General features: G+C 35.6%; 1 protein-coding gene and 1 pseudogene across 2 annotated transcripts in view; one reads left to right on the top strand and one right to left on the bottom strand.

Annotated features, from left to right (window-relative positions):
• The window catches only part of LOC306669812 (uncharacterized protein), a gene marked incomplete at its 5' end in the record, with an annotated part of 303,631 nt that overhangs the window by 24,335 nt on the left and 262,388 nt on the right, over nucleotides 1-16,908 (bottom strand). The gene's annotated exons all lie outside the window — the stretch shown is intronic.
• Nucleotides 10,328-11,568, top strand: LOC306669168 (zinc finger and SCAN domain-containing protein 16-like; annotated as a pseudogene). The gene has a single exon. The product of its transcript is annotated as a zinc finger and SCAN domain-containing protein 16-like (transcript).

Raw genomic sequence — 16,908 nt, 5'->3', positions numbered from 1 at the left:
TTTGTAGAGATGTGACCATCAGTTTGAAGGTGAATGTATCAGCTCTTTGTCACTACAATGAAATATCAGACACAGGCAACTTATGAAGAAAAAGAGGTTTATTTAGTTTATAGTTTTGGAGGTTCAATGAGATGGAACCTACAATAGCTTAGTTCTAGAGAGGACATCATCTTATATCAGGAGCAGAGAGAACATGGGAGGGTCAGGCTCATTCTTTCATAACAATCCTCTCTACAACTCAAGGAATCACCAAAGAAGTACCTTTAGAGAGCATGTCCTTTGTGACCCAAGGAACTCCCATAGGCACCTCCTCAAGTTCCACTACCTCCCAGTAGTGCCAGCCTGTGGACCAAGACTTTAGTACATCCATCTTTAGGAGAACACCACTAGATCATATTCAAACCATAGCAATGTATCAAAAATTATTTTTTTGTTTTATGTTTGGATCATCTAATGAGACAATAGTTACATAGAAGCATTTAAGGTTTTAGACAACAGATATGCAATGATAGTGAAAGAACAAGAAAAATCAAAAGTATTATAAGAAGAAAACAGAAGGTACTCTGGAAACAAACATCTTGATTTTTTTCAAGATTAATCAAAAAAAAAAAATAAGAACATTTTCAACTCCCTAAATTTAAGTCAGGTTACTCTTTTTTTTTTTTTTTAATGATTTGTTCTATTTAGTTAGACATGACAACAAAATGCATTTCAATTCACTGCACACAAATGGAATACAAATTTTCATTTCTCTGTTAGTACATGATGTAGAGACACACCATTCATGCAATCATACTGTATATACTGTAATTATGTCTGTCAAATTCCACCATCTTTCCCACCCCATGCTCCCTCCCCTCCCCTCATTCCCTTTCAGCATAATCCAAAATTCCTCTATCCTTCCTTTACCCTCCCCCACCCCATTGTTTATCAGCATCCACTTATCAGACAAAACATTTTGCCTTTTGTTTTTCAGAATTGGCTTATTTCACTTAACATGATATTCTCCAACTCTATCCATTTACCTGCACATTCCATAATCTTATTCTTCTTTAAGGCTAAATGATATCCCATTGTGTATATATACCATAGTTTCTTTATAAATTCATCTATTCAAAGGACATCTAGGTTGGTCTCATAGCTTAGTCACTGTAAATTGAGCTGCTATAAACATTGATGTGGCTGCATCACTGTAGTATGTTGATTTTAAGTTCTTTGGGTATAGGTTAAGGAGTGGGATAGCTGGGTCAAATAGTTGTTCCAGTGCAAGTTTTCTAAGGAATCACCATACTGCTTTCCAGAGTGGTTGCACCAATTTGCAACCCCACCAGCAATGTATGTACCTTTTCCCTACATCCACACCGAATTTATTTTGCTTGTATTCTTGATAATTGCTATTCTTGACTGGAGAGAGAGAAAATCTTAGTGCAGTTTTGATTTGCATTTCTCTAATAACTAGAGATGTTGAACATCTTTTCATTTGTTTCTTGTTGGATTGTATCTTCTGTGAAGTGCCTGCTCATTTCCTTAGCCCATTTATTGATTGGGTTATTTGTATTTTTGGTATCAAGGTTTTTGAGTTATTAATAGATTCTGATGATTAGGGCTCCATTTGAAATGTGTGTGGTAAAGATTTTCTTCCACTCTGTAGGCTCTCTCTTCACATTTTTGATGGTTTCCTTTGCAGAGAAAAAAGCTTTTTAGTCTGAGTCCATCCCAGTTATTGATTCTTGCTTTCATTTCTTGTGCTCTAGGTGTCTTGTTAAGGAAGTCTGGTCCTAAGCTGACATAAGAAGATTTAGGCCTGCTTATTCTCCTATTTGGTGCAGGATCTCTGATCTAATTCCTAAGTTCTTGATCCATTTTGAGTTGAGTTTTGTGCAGGGTGAGAGATAGAGGTTTAATTTCATTTTACTGCATATGTATTTCCAGTTTTCCCAACACCATTTGTTGAAGAGGCTATCTTTTCTCCATTGTATGTTTTTTGGCACATTTGTCTAGTAAGAGATAATTGTATTCATGTGGGTTTGTTTCTGTGTCTTCTACTCTGAACCATTCATCTACCTGTCTATTTTGTTGCCAATACTATGCTGTCTTTGCTGTTATTGCTCTGAAATACAGTTTAAGTTATCTTATTATGATGCCTCCCTTTTCACTCTTCCTGCTAAGCATTGCCTTGGCTTTCTGGGTCTTATTTTGTCAAATAAATTTCATGATCAATTTCTCTATTTCTATGAGGAACATCATTGGGATTTTATTTGTAATTGCATTGAATCTATATAGTGCTTTTATAGTATGGCCATTTTTACAATTTTAATTCTGCCTGTCCAAGAACATGGGAGATCATTCCATCTTCTAAGGTTTTCTTTAATTTCTTTCTTTAGTGTTCTGTAGTTTTCATTGTAGAGGTCTCTCACCTCTTTTGGTAGATTGACTCCCAAGTTTGGTTTTTTGGTTTTTTTTTTTTTTTTTTTTTTTTTTGTTGTTGTTGTTGTTGTTTTTGAGGCTATTGTGAATGGGGTAGTTTTTTCTAACTTCTCTTTCAAAGGATTCATCACTTATGAATAGAAATATTTTAGATTTATGAGTGTTCATTTTAAATCCTGTTACTTTCCTGAATTCATTTATGACTTCTTGGTGTTTTCTGGTGGAGTTTTTTAGATCATTTATATATAGAATCATGCCATCAGCAGAGTGATAGTTTGAGTTCTTCTTGTCCTATTTGTATCACTGTAATTTCTCTCATCTGTCTAATTTCTCTGGGTAGAGTATCAAGGACTATATTAAATAAATTGGTGAAAGAGAGCATACCTTTTTTGTTCCAGTTTTTAGAGGGAATGCTTTCAGGTTTTCTAAATTTAGAATGATGTTGGCCTTGGGCTTAGCATAGATAGCCTTTACAATGTTGAGGTATGTTCCTATTATCCCTAATTTCTCCAGTGTTTTGAACATGAAGTGGTACTGTATTTTATCAAACACTTTTTCTGCATCTATCAAAATGATTATGTGATTCTTAACTTTAAGTCTATTGATTGATGAACTACATTTATTGATTTCTGGATGTTGAACCAACCTTGCATCCCTGGGATGAACCCTACTTGATCGTGGCACACTATCTTTTTAATATGTTTTTGTACATGATTTGCCATAATTTTTGTTGATAATTGTTGCATCTATGTTCCATCAGGGATTTTGTTCTGAAGTTTTCTTTTGTTGACATGTCTTTGTCTGGTTTTGGAATCAGGGTGATCCTAGCTAGCTTCATAGAATGAGCTTGGAAGGCTTCCCTCCTTTTCTATTTCATGGAATAATTTGAGGAGTATTGGTATCAGTGTTTCTTTGAAGATCTTGTAGAACTTAGCTGAGAATCTGTCTGGTCCTGGGCTTTTCTTGGTTGGTAGACTTTTGATGGTGTCTTCTATTTCATTGCTTGAAATTGACATGTTTAAATCGTGTACATCCTCCTGCTTCAGTTTAGGTAGATTGTCTATCTCTAGAAGTTTATTGATGTCTTCAAGATTTTCTATTTTGTTGAAGTATAGATTTTTAAAGTAGCTTCTAATTATCTTTTTTATTTCAATAGGGTCCATCATGATATATCCTTTTTCATCACAAGTTTTATTTATTCGAGTTTTCTCTCTCCTTCTCCTCACTGGTGTGGCTAAGGTTTTACCATTTTTTATTTTTAGGTTTTACTAATTTGTTTATTTTTTCAAAGAACCAACTTTTTGTGTTGTCAATTTTTGAATTGTTTCTTTTGTTTCAATTTCATTGATTTCAGCTCTAGTTTTAATTATTTCCTCTCTTTTACTGGTTTTGATGTTGATTAATTCTTCTTTTTCTAGGGCTTTGAGATGTAGTGTTGGATCATTTAGTTCTGTTCTTTTAATGAATGATCTCAATGCAATAAACTTTCCTCTTAGTACTGCTTTCACAGTGTTCCACAGATTTTGATATGTCGTATCAGTGTTCTCATTTACCTCTAAGAATTTTTTAATCTCCCTGAAGTCTTCTGCTATTCATGCATCCTTCAATAACATACTATTTAGTCTCCAGGTGTTGTTCTATTTTTTATTTTATCATTGATTTTTAATTTCATTCCATTATGATCTGATAGAATGTAGGATAGTATCTCTCTTCCTATTTGAAAGAGTTGCTTTGTGGTATAACATTTGGTCTATTTTAGAGAAGGATTCATGTGCTGCTGAGAAGAAAGTGTATTCACTTGTTGATGGATGGAATATTCTATATATGTCTGCTAAGTCTAAATTATTGGTTGTATTATTGAGTTCTATGATTTCTTTGTTCAGTTTTTGTTTGGAAGACATATCCAGTGGTGAGAGAGGTATGTTAAAGTCACCCATTATTATTGTGTTGTTGTCTATTTGAGTCCTGGAATTGAGAAGGATTTGTTTGATGTACATGGATGCTCCATATTTATGTTTGGGACATAAATATTTATGATTATTATGTCTTATTGATATATGATTCCCTTAAGCAGTATGAAATGTCCTTCTTTATTCCTTCTGACTAACTTTGACTTGAAATCAACTTTCTCTGATATGAGAATGGAAACTCCTGCTTTTCTACAGAGTCCATGTTCATGACATATTTTTTCCCAATCTTTCATCTTCAGTCTAGGATGTCTTTTCCTAGGAGGTGAGTCTCTTGAAGACAGCATATTTTGTGGTCATTTTTTAAAATCCATTCTGCCAGACTGTGTGTTTTGATTGATGAGTTCAGGCCATTAACATTCAGGGTTATTATTGAGATGTGACTTGTATTCCCAGTCATTTTGGCTTATTTTTGGTTTTTAACTAGACTTGGTTTCTCCTTTGATTGGTTTTTCCTTTAGTGTAGTTCTCATCTTTACTGACTTTCATTGTTATTTCTCATTTTCTCTTCATGGACTGTTTTTCTGAGAATGCTCTTTAGTACAGGCTTTCTATTTGTTAATTCTTTTAAGTTTTTTTTATTATGGAAGAAGGTTTTAATTTCATCATCGAATTTGTTAGTTTTGCTGGATTTAAGGTTCTTGGTTGGCGTCCATTTTCTTTCAGAGCTTGAAATATGTTGCTCCATACCGTTGTAGCTTTTAGCATCTGGATTGAGAAATCTGCTGATATCCGTATTGGTTCCGCCTATATGTTATCTGGTACTTTTCTCTCATGGCCTTTAAAATTCTGTCTTCATTTTGTATACTGGGTATTTTCTTTATAATGTGCCTTGGTGTGGATCTGTTTTAATTTTGTACATTTGGTGTCCTGTAAGTCCCTCGTATTTGATTTTCCATTTCATTCTTCAAGTTTGGGAAATTTTCTATTCTTTCATTAAATAGATTATTCATTCCTTTGGTTTGTATCTCTGTGCCTTCCTCAATCCTGCTAATTCTTAAATTTGATCTTTTCATGATGTCCCATAGTTCTTGGAAGTTTTATTCATGATTTCTTACCATCTTCTCTGTGTGGTCAACTTAATTTTCAAGATTAAACATTTTGTCTTCTTTGCCTGAGGTTCTGTCTTCCAAGTGATCTAGTCTGTTGGTGATGCTTTCTATTGAGTTTTTAATTTGGTTTGTTTCCTTCATTTCAAGAATTTCTGTTTGTTTTTATTTTTTAGAATCTCTATCTCTTTATTGATCTTTTGCTTCCTGCATTTGCTCTTTTAACTCTTTATTGAAGTGATCTTTTGTTGACTGCATTTGTTCTCTTATATCATCCTTTACTTAGCAGATCATTATAATTATGTACATTCTGAACTCCTTTTCTGACATTTCTTCTACCATGTTGCCATTGTATTCTTTTAATATAGCATTTTGATTTGTTTGGGGTGGTTTCTTCCCTTGTTTTCTCATGTTGTTCGTGTGTCTTACCCTTTAGCAGTGCAGATCCAAGGTATTAGTTTCCATCCTATAGATTTAGTGTTCCTACAGGTTTCCAATACCTTGCCTTTAAGGTGGAGACTAATATGAACAGCACCCAATGCAAACAGCATGCAGCCTTAAACCAAATAGCTCCCTTTAAGACATTAACAGTTCTGTCATAATAAACAGAGATTATGTGTTCGATTATTATCTAAAACATAAATAATACTTTTGTAATAAGTTCTACAATTTCTAATGGCAGACAAAGAAATACTGGGGGAGAGTGCAGGATATGATATTAATGAGGTAAGAGGTGAGAATACAGAGGTACTAGATCATAGGAAGAGTGAAAGAAGAATCTAAAGAAGTTGATTGTTAGCAGGAGAAAAGAGAGAAAGAGACTGAGAAAATAGATAAATAAGAGGAAAATAGACCAAGTTAAAAAAAAAAGAAAGAAAAAGAAAAAAACACATGTAAAAAAATTAAAAGAATTGCAACAAAACTGTAATATACACAAACCTCTCAGTCCTCAATAGCCTGATACATGAAAAGTACTTGATTTCAAAGATGTTGGGATGTGAGAGCAGGAAACAAAACAAGAAAAACTAGAGGAAAAATAAAAGAATCTTGAAGGGAAATTGAACAATTGTTTCTGTTGGAGTTCAATATCTTCTTTGCTTCCCTTTTCTTCTGATAGGAGTGGTTTTCTGCAGTTTGCTGGTAACTCCAGATGATGAAAGTTACTAAGGTGGGAGGATTAGACTTAGAGGCAGGACTCCTGGAGGCAGGGTATAGCAACTACCAGTCCCACCGGAAGCGTGCACCTAAGGACTCTTCTTTGGGGTCCACTCATGTGACACAGGAGCCTGGTCTTAGCCCCTTCCCTCTCTTGTAGGTCCCACAATTCCTAGTCTCTGATTCAGTCTCTAAATTGTATCTGTCCTGCTCTTGCCCTTTTGATTTCCCAATCAAGAACCTCTCTCTCTGGAGGTCCTGAGGGGCTGAGCGCCAAGACCTGTGTGCCTGTCATGGAAAGCTGTTCTGTATTGGGAAAATCAGGACCATGCATTGAGAGCTGTGGGCCAGCCACATAGCTGCAAGCACTAGGCCAGGTTGGTGGCTAGTGGGTGGTTAGGATACTGGGGATTGAGGAGCCAGAGGGTCCTGTTGATTGCCAAACTGAAGGGACCAGCTGATCAGTGGATGCTGTACTGGGGAGGAAGTTATGGACCAGGCTGATGTCAGATTCCAGCAAGTGCTGCTCAAGCTGTCTCTGGGATACTGTTGGGTGCCAGGCTGGTTGACTGAATGGACTGGGATCAAGATTCCCTCACACCCTTTCCAATCTAATGACCCCCTGCAAGGCTCTCTCTGCCTCTGCAGCAAGATAGCGGCTGGCAGGGCTACCTCAGATGTAAGCAAGACTGAAGGGCCCTTAGTGATGATCTTTCAGGTCCTGGCTGTTAATCCTAGATAGAAGTGGCCACATCCCTAGTTGATGGTTAACCTCTAGGTACCTTGGTAATGGGCTTCTACTCTCTGGCAGGTGTCCCAAGATGGAAGCTTCTCCAACTGAAGACGGCAGCAGGGGAGGTAATTCACAATGGCAGCAGAGATGTCATCTACCAGGCATTGGTAGAGGGGAGCCACTGCACAGGACTTGGGCCAAGCTGGATCTGTGGGAGGTGGGCACTGAACTGGATCAGTCAAGTTACTCTTTAGTTTAAAAATTGTCATGGGTCAAATTTTATTCTCTCAAAACATTTGGTTTGAAGTCTTAATTCCCATTACCTCATAATGTGACTGATTTTGAGATAAGCCTTTTAAAACGGTACAGTTAAAATTAAATTTTTACGTTGGCCCAAGTCCAAGAAGATTGACATTCTTATGAGAAAAGAAGATTAGGACACAGGCATACCCAGAAAGGATACTATATGAAGACACCAGTAGAAGAAGACAGTCATCTATAAGACAGAGAGACCTCAGAAGAAACCAATCCTGGCAATGTGTTGTTTGCAGATATCTAGCCTCGAGGATGGTGGCAAACAATATTTCTTTTGTTAAGTCATCCAGTCTATCGTACTTTGCTATGGCAGACCTAATAAACTAATACATACATGAATAGTTTCAATTTACCTGCAGTGTTAATTCATCATATTAGGAAATGTTAATAGTTCAGATTCTTCAGCTGTTGTCCAAAAGAAAACCCAAAGATCTTCAATTTTTCATAAGTACTTAAGCTAAGAAGTTATAATATTTTTTGTGTTTTCTGGACATGGACTATATTATTTACCATATCAGCCAAAGTAAGCAACATACTTTTAGTGACTACATGATTACATCAAAATATCCAAGCTTATTGGTTATATCATTATGTTTAGAAATTACTTTCACTAGTTGCCACCAAGTACAATTTATCCATGTCTATTTTGTACTGTGGATTGAACCCAGGGGCACTTTACCACTGGGCCATATCCCCAGTCCTTTTTATTTTCTTTATTTTGAGACTGGGTCTTCCTAAGTTGGTGAAGGTTGCACTAAGTTTCCCACATTCATTCCAAATTTGTGATCTTCCTGCTTTATCCTCCTGAGTTGCTAATATTATTGGCATGCATCACCCAGCTCTATCCATGTCTTAAATCTTCACCTTTTTTGTCATTTGTGAATCTCAGACTGTGAAATCCTTTGTCTCTTAACACTGGGCTCGATCTTCCTGACTTTTGCTTGCCTTCTAATTTTTCATTATGTGAGACATCATGAAATGAGATGAAAACTTTGGGTGTAGGAAAGCAGAGACCTAGGAAATTAGTATTTTTGCCTAGATATAGAAACACTTCTTCAGCTAGCTCTTTCCAACTATGAGGCTTTTCAAGTTCTACAAGGAAAAACTACAGTTTCTTACAATTCAACATAATGTAGAGATTAATTAAACTGTTTTATATTGTCTGTTTTTTTAATTTTGGAAGTAATATTTTAAGAAGTAATTACTTCCATTTTACTTTTATTTTATTTTTTATTTTTTTCTGTATTTTTAGTTGTATATGAACACAGCACATTTATTTTATTTACTTTTTTAATATGGTGCTGAGGATCCAACCCAGTTCTTCACATATGATAGGCAAGTGCCCTACCACTGGGCCACAACCCAGCCCCCTTCAATTCCATTGTTAACAAAATTTGAACACACGAACAAACTTATACATGTGGATATTGCTATTAAATTTAGAGTAGAGAAAGACGGCAGAGTAAAGGAAAGGTGAGTCTTTCACTTGTTCCATGACTCAGGATTCCAGAGAGGTAGATGACAGAGGAAATTCATCAGATTTCAAAAACAGAATCACAGAAACATAAATGTGAGCACTGTGAATATCAGACAAGAAAAAAATGCTTCTAAAATCCATTCAGTAAGGTCCTACATCAGTCCACTGTGGAAGGGAAAGGCAACCCAAGCAGAAAGAATGAGGCAAAGAAAAGTTGGCATGGGGGAGCCCATGGAACAGAGGACCAGTCTGAACTTGAGTGAACCAGAGGCAACACAGTGAGCATTTGTGTAAGAGTGTGGCTCGCTTCTCACTTGGAGAGTGGAGAGCTGATGTGGGATGCATCTGGGATTGGTGGCTATTCAGCGATTACTGATATGGCTTCTTATAGCAGAAACTAGGGAATTCTTTTACCTTCCTAGACCATTTTCCTTCCTCTTAATGAATTCCAATTTCACTCTCTCTACTGACTTAGTTTATATAACTATCACACCACCATTCACCCTTGGCAGATAACACTGCTGTAGAGGGCATAGTTGACACCCCTTGTTCACCTGAAAACTGCATCTAGTTCACAGCTATTTGTCGTTGCTTTTACTGCTGCTGTTAAATGCCGACCCAAACATTCCTCTTTTTGTAGTAGTAAGAGTGCACATGCCATAGTGGGCACTGGAGATTTAATCTAATGCTACTTATCACTGTAGTAGTTTCTGTTGCTTTTTTCCCCCTTTTTCTGGGAGGGATGGCTAAGCAGCTGGTACACCATGAATCCACAGGGTAGAAACTGTATGGTTGAACTACACCTACAACTCAGAAAAGTGATAGCACATCTTCCTCCATACACAAATCAAGTTTGCTCAAGCTTCAACGATATTAAACACATAGAATAGGGGGGACAAAGTCCCCAAACAGCTAAGCCCCAAGTAGAACAACTAAAGAGAGACATTAGGTCCCACTTTTGGGCATCTATCCCTACAGCAAAAAGAAAGATATCGAAAAGAAAAGAAGGCACAAAAAAAAAAACCCATAGTGTTATAGTATTTCTATAACAATGAATTAATCCAGTTCAGCAGTGGAAACTGAGAGGAATCAGTGGTAGAAACTAATATTTGGATTATGCTGGGCCAACAGGTTGAAGCTAAGAGATGGCAACAACACAGGACTTATTAAAAATAAAAAATAAGAAAAGACAGTAGGGCAGTGACAGGTTGCTAACTAGTCTGAGTGTAGCCTTTGTTCAGGTGGCTAAACAAAGCTAACTCACCTATACCTCTCCACATGCAAGCTTTTGTCATTTCTATATGGTAACAACTTTTTATGCCTTGGGAGTGTCTTTGAAGCAAGATCCTAAGAGATTGCCCTTGAATCAATCCCAGATAGAGGATTAAGCTCCTGATAAAGCACAGAATGGCTGAAGCCCTGAAACCTGAAGAACAAAAAGGACTTCTTAAGTTAATGCAGAGAACCATTACTGGGAACAGGACTCCATCTCACAAAAACCTAGCCATTGTAGGAGAGAACTCTTCAGGCAGCACTTCAGGAAGCTCTGCTATCAAGATGCGCCTGGATCCTGTGAAACTTTTACCCAGCTCTGGAGGCTCTGCCACCAGTGGTTAAGGCCAGAATGCCACACCAAGGAACAAATTATAGACCTGCTGGCACTGGAACAGTTCCTGAGTATTCTTCCTACGGACCTGCAAGAATGGGTGCTGGCACACCATCCAGAGACTGGAGAAGAGGCAATGACTATGCTGGAGGACCTAGAAAAAGACCTTGATGAGCCCCCAAAACAAGTCCCAGCTAATTCAGAAAGATAGGATATACTCTTGGACAAGCTGGCCCCCTTTGGGATGCCAGATGAATTGCAGACTGTCCAGCTTTATCCCAAGAAGACCCAGCTGGAGCAGGAATCTGGGAAGTTACATGGGAATGGTGGCAAAACCAAGACTGAAAATGAAGGGTTATCTCAGAAAGAAGATATGCCCAAAGATATGGAATTCCTTGGGGAGATAAATGACAGATTTAGCAAAGATCTTCCTCAGCAACCTGAATTCAGAGATGCAATTGAAAATGAAGGTAGGTTAGACTGTCAACAAAGGGAACAAAGACAATATAAATGTGATGAATGTGGAAAAAGTTTCAGTCAAAGCTCAACTCTGAGTAAACACAGAATTCACACTGGAGAAAAGTCCTATACATGCGATGAGTGTGGAAAATCCTTCATTCAATGCTTACATCTCATAGACCATCAGATGGTACACCTCGGCGTGAAACCCTATAACTGAAACTGTGGAAAAGATTTCAGAGGGTGCACAGGTCTTATTCAGCATCAGAGAATACCCACTGGTGAAAAACCCTGAGTGTGATGAGTGTGGAAGGCCCTTCTATGTAAGTTCAACTCTTGTTAGACATCAAAGAATTAATATAGCAAATAAACTCTATTAATATGATGGAAATAACAAAAGTTATTTAGATATTCAGACATAATTAGTTACAGAGAATGATACCTTAGAGATCTTATAAATTTCTTTAATGTGGGCAAAGCTTCAATTATCATTTAAAGAGCTTCTCTGGACCCAGAGAATATATCAGTATAAATTATCCTTTATTTCTAAGTTCAGTTTTTGGGAGAAATTGAGTTATTTCAGAAAGCCTTGTCCATTGACAACACTGGTTACCTGTAGCCCAAGACTAATACATTGTAATTAAAAGGGATTTCCACCTCTTTACTCTAGTTCCTTTTTACTTACCCATTCAGTGTATAACATTAGGCAAGACATTCACATTTTTCTCTAACTTCATTTCCCCTAGATAATAACAGAGGCCCACCAGCTATATTTTGACAAGTTAAAATAGATAAAAACTGTTTTTGAAATTGAGTTAAAGTAAATAATTATTTGTTTTCCATCATTACTGATATAATGGCCAAACTATTAATCCCTTCTTTATCTTAAAGTAGGGAGTGTGGTCATTTTATGGAAGCAATAAAAAAGAGAAAGCCATCAGAAAATTCAGAAGGTTGAGGAAAACATTAAGGTGGTAGGGAAAGCAGGGAGTAATCAACAGGAACTACTAGGAAGAGGGGTTAGGAACCTATAACTTTGGATACATCACTTCTCACCCCTTTTCAGAACTGGGGATTAGATAAATCCCTTTTATTCCTGATCTCAGTTCCTTGTCTACTGAGGGAGATGGGAATAGGTTGGTTTAGAACTGTGCTATCCAATATGGTAGTTTGGAACTACATGTGGCTATATAAATTTGAACTTTAACTCAAATACAATGGAAAGTGCTATTTCTCAATGACATTCACCACATTTCAGGTTGGACATCCAAAATCCAAAACTTTTTGAAACATCAGAAGGACACCAAAAGTAGAAAATTGCACATCTGATTTTATATGTTGGGTGGCAATCAAAACGCAGGCATAAACACACAGTTTCTTCAACATTCCCAAGGGAAGAAAGACCCTCCCTGTCTTTATTTTCTGCACAAAATTATTTCAGATATTATATAAAGTTACCTTCAGGCTATGTATAGGTGAAATATTTGAATTTAATGTTTAGACTTGAATCCCATCTCCCAAATAGCATATTACCTACATGCAAATATTATTTTTTAAAAATCCACCTGGTTCCAAGAATTTTAAATACAGAATACTCAGTGGTAGTAGCTACTATACTCAACAGCACAGATATAGATTTTTTTTTATCAAAATTTATTATCATTTTTAACATTGTAGAACATTCTAAAGGATATTGCCATCTAAATCAATCACTAGTAAGGTATCTTCCATCCTTGATAATGTGAGATTCTTAGTTAAGCAAGGAAGCTAAAGAGATGCATATGGAGGCTGCAATAGCAACAGGAGTCACCCCAAAAGAAAATAATAGTAGCCAGGTATGGTGGTACATACTGGTAATCCCAGTGACTCAGGAGGCTGAAGCAGGAGGATTACAAGTTTGAAGCCAGCCTGAACAACTTATTGAAACCCTGTTTCAAAAAATGTAAAAAAAGACAACCACAAAAAAGGAATAAGAACTCATTTCGACAGATGCATAAATCCAAGATCTCTGAAAACATGAGGAAATAGGCAAACAAATCTCCCTCCAAAAGTTAGAATTCCTCATCAAAGTAACATGCAGACATTGAAGGGGATGTAATTCCTAAAGATTTTTTTAATGATTGTTAAAATGATTAATGAGCTAAAAATTAAGCCTAGAAAATGAATTAAAGAAGGAAATAAAAGAGAAACTACAGGAAGTAAAAGAACATTTCACTAAAAAAAAAAAAAAAGATTCTGAAAAGAAACCAATCAGAACTCCTGGAAATAAAAGACACAATAAATAAAATTTTAAAAACCACTTGAAATTTTCACCACCAGACTAGATTACAAAGCAAACAGAACCTGAACTCTCAAAAACAGTTTCTTTGAACTGGAAGACTAAGTAGAAAAATAAAAGACTATGATCAGAATATATAAGAACTCTAGGACAACATTAAGAGGTGAAACTTAAGAGTTATTGGGATGGAAGAGGACATATAAATATAAGTTAATGACATCAAGAACCTTTTCAGTAAAATAATAACAAAAAATTTTCCTTAAGAACAAGATGGATACTCACTTGTTGGACTATGTAGAACTCCAGATAGACAAGATCAAAAAACAAACCTCTCACTGCAAATTCAAAGCAAGCCTCAGAAACTTAGCAAGGTCCTAAGCAATTTAGTGAGACCCTATCACAAAATAAAAAATTAAGAGGGTTGGTTGCTATATCTAGCAAAAGCTATCATACAGAATCAAAGAAGAAATAAACACTGTTCATGATAAGAAACATACCCATTAAACCTACACTACATAAAATTTTAAATACAACACAAAAACGAAGCTCAAAAACAAACCCTAGAGCCATCAAATGAATGAAACTCTCCAAAGAGCAATTAAGCAAATGAAAATTAAGAATAAATTAAATCTATGAAATAGCCAAAATGACTAGAAATTATTTTTAAAATCTCTCCTTAATAACTCTGAATATAAATGACCTCAACTTACCAATTAAAAGACACAGACTAGAAGAATGAATTTTTTAAAAAGACCCAACAATAAGCTATTTGTGAGAGATTCATCTTACAGGCAAAGATAACCAGAGTCTGAAAGTAAAAGGATGGAAAAAGATAGTCCATGCAAATGGAGTTTGAAAGCAAGCAGGAGAAACTATTATCATATCTGACAGTTTGACTGAGACAAGGAAAATCACTGCAGAATGTTAAAAGGAACAATTTGGCAGGTGATACAACAATAGCAAATATATAAACCCCAAAGGTGATGACCATTATTAAATAAAACATTTTTTGACTTCATATCCCAGATAGACCCAAATACAATAATACTTGGTGATTTCAACACACTCCTCTTAACAATAGACTTGTCATTCAGATATAAAAATCAGTAAAGATACTTCTGACCTAAATGATGTTATAGGTCAAATGGACCTAATAGACACCTATAGAATATTTCATCCCACAAAAGCTGAATACACATTCTTTGCATTAGTTCACGGAACCTTTTCCAAAACAGCAAATTTTTAGAGTACAGAGCTAGTTTTAGCAGATTTTATCAGATAATGAATTGACATAAAAAATTGGCAGAAAGAAAACTTATAGAAACCACATAAACATGGAGGTTGAGCAATATTCTTTTAAATAAGGAAAAGACTATTGAAGAAATGATAAGGAACTTTTTTTTTTAAATCCCAGAATCAAAACAATAACAGTAATACAACATACCAAAATCTCTGGGACACTATGAAAGCAGCACTAAGAGTAAGTTCATAGTATTAAGTGACCACAATTAATATGTACAAAATAAAAACAAAAAGATTCCAAATAAACAATTTAATGATACATCTCGAGGCCCTACAAAAACAGGAACAAACTAACTCCAAAACCAGTAAAACAAGGCCCTAGAAAAACAGAAACAAACTAACTCCAAAACCAGAAGACAATGAATAATTAAGATCATAGCTGAAAACGGAGAATTTAAAAAATTTATGATGGATCAGTGCAACAGTCTACAAATCCTTAGCCAAACTAATTAAAAGAATGAGAAAGAAGACCCAGATCAACACAATTACAGATTAAAAAGGATATATCATCACAGACATTTCTGAGGATTAATAGAGACTATTTTGAAAATTTATATTCCAATAAATTGGAAAATCTAGAAGACATTCACAAATTCCTAGACACTTATGACCTATCCAAATTGAACAAAGAGAATATAGAAAATCTAAATAGACCAATTTCAAGCAATGAGAATGGAGCAGTAATACAAAGCCTTCCAACAAAGAAAAACTCAGGAACGTTGGAAGGTTTCTTAGCTGAATTTTACCAAGACCCTTAAAGAAAATCCAACACTAATGCTTTTCAAATTATTTCATGAATAGAAAGGAAGGTACCACTCCTTAACTCATTCTATAAACTCAATATTATCCTGATACTAAAGCCAGATAAAGACACATCAAGGAAAGAAAACTACAGACCAGTATCTCTAATGAACATAGAAGCAAAAATCCTTAATAAAATATTAACAAACTGCATTCCAAAACAGAGTAAGAAAATTATATACCATAAAGTGAGAATAGTGATACAATGTATCAAAATCTCTGGCACACTATCAAGGCAGTGCTAAGAGGAAAATTCATTACTTTGAGCTCATTCATTAAAAGAATTGAAAGGCAACAAATAAATCACCTAATAGTACATCTTAAAGCCCTAGAAAAAGAAGAACAAACCAACACTAAAAGCAGTAGAAAACAGGAAATAATTAAAATCAAGAGTTGAAATCAATTAATTGAAACAAAAGAAACAAGTGAAAAAAATTGACAAAACAAAAAGTTGGTTCTTTGAAAAAGTAAATAAAATTGATAAACCCTTAGCCACATTAACAAAGAAGAAGAGAGAGAAAACTCAAATTACTAAAATTCATGATATAAAAGAAACATCATGATGAACACTAATGAAATAAATAAGATAATCAGAAAATATTTTGAAAATTTATACTCATATAAAATAGAAAACTCATATAAATTTGACAACCTTGACAAAGAGACATATGACCTACCGAAACTGAATTAGAAGAACATACACAATTTAAACAGATTAATTTCAAGCAATGAATAGAAGACACCATCAAAACCAACCATTGAAGAAAAACCCAGGACCAGATAGATTCTCATCTGAGTTCTACAAGAGCTTCAAAGAAGAATTAACACCAATACTCTTCAAATTATTCCACAAGGTAGAAAAACAGGGAAGCCTTCCAAACTCATTCTATGAAGTTAGTATCACCCTGATTGACCCAGCTATTAACACTCCTCAGTATATACCCGAAGGACTTAAAATCAGCATACTACAGTGACACAGCCACGTCAATGTTTACAGCAGCTCAATTCACAATAGCTAAACTATGGAACTAACCTAGATGCCCTCTAATAGATCAATGAATAAAGAAAATGTGATAGAGATACACAATGGAATATTATTCAGCCTTAAAGAAGAATGAAATTATGGCATTCACTGGTAAATGGATGGTGCTGGAGAACATCATGCTAAGCGAAATAAGCCGATCCCAAAACACAAAAGGTCAAATGTTTTCTCTGATTCATGATTGAGGTGGGTGGCTAGGGAAAAATGGAGGAACTTTGGATTGGACAGAGGGAAGTGAGGGGGGAGGATGATGGAAGAGACAGATATTATTACCCTATGTGCATGTATGATTGCACG

The sequence above is a fragment of the Sciurus vulgaris genome (assembly GCF_902686455.1).
Source record: "Sciurus vulgaris genome assembly, chromosome: 9".
Taxonomy (NCBI): Eukaryota; Metazoa; Chordata; class Mammalia; order Rodentia; family Sciuridae; genus Sciurus; species Sciurus vulgaris.
This window is presented reverse-complemented; position numbering and strand designations above follow the sequence as displayed.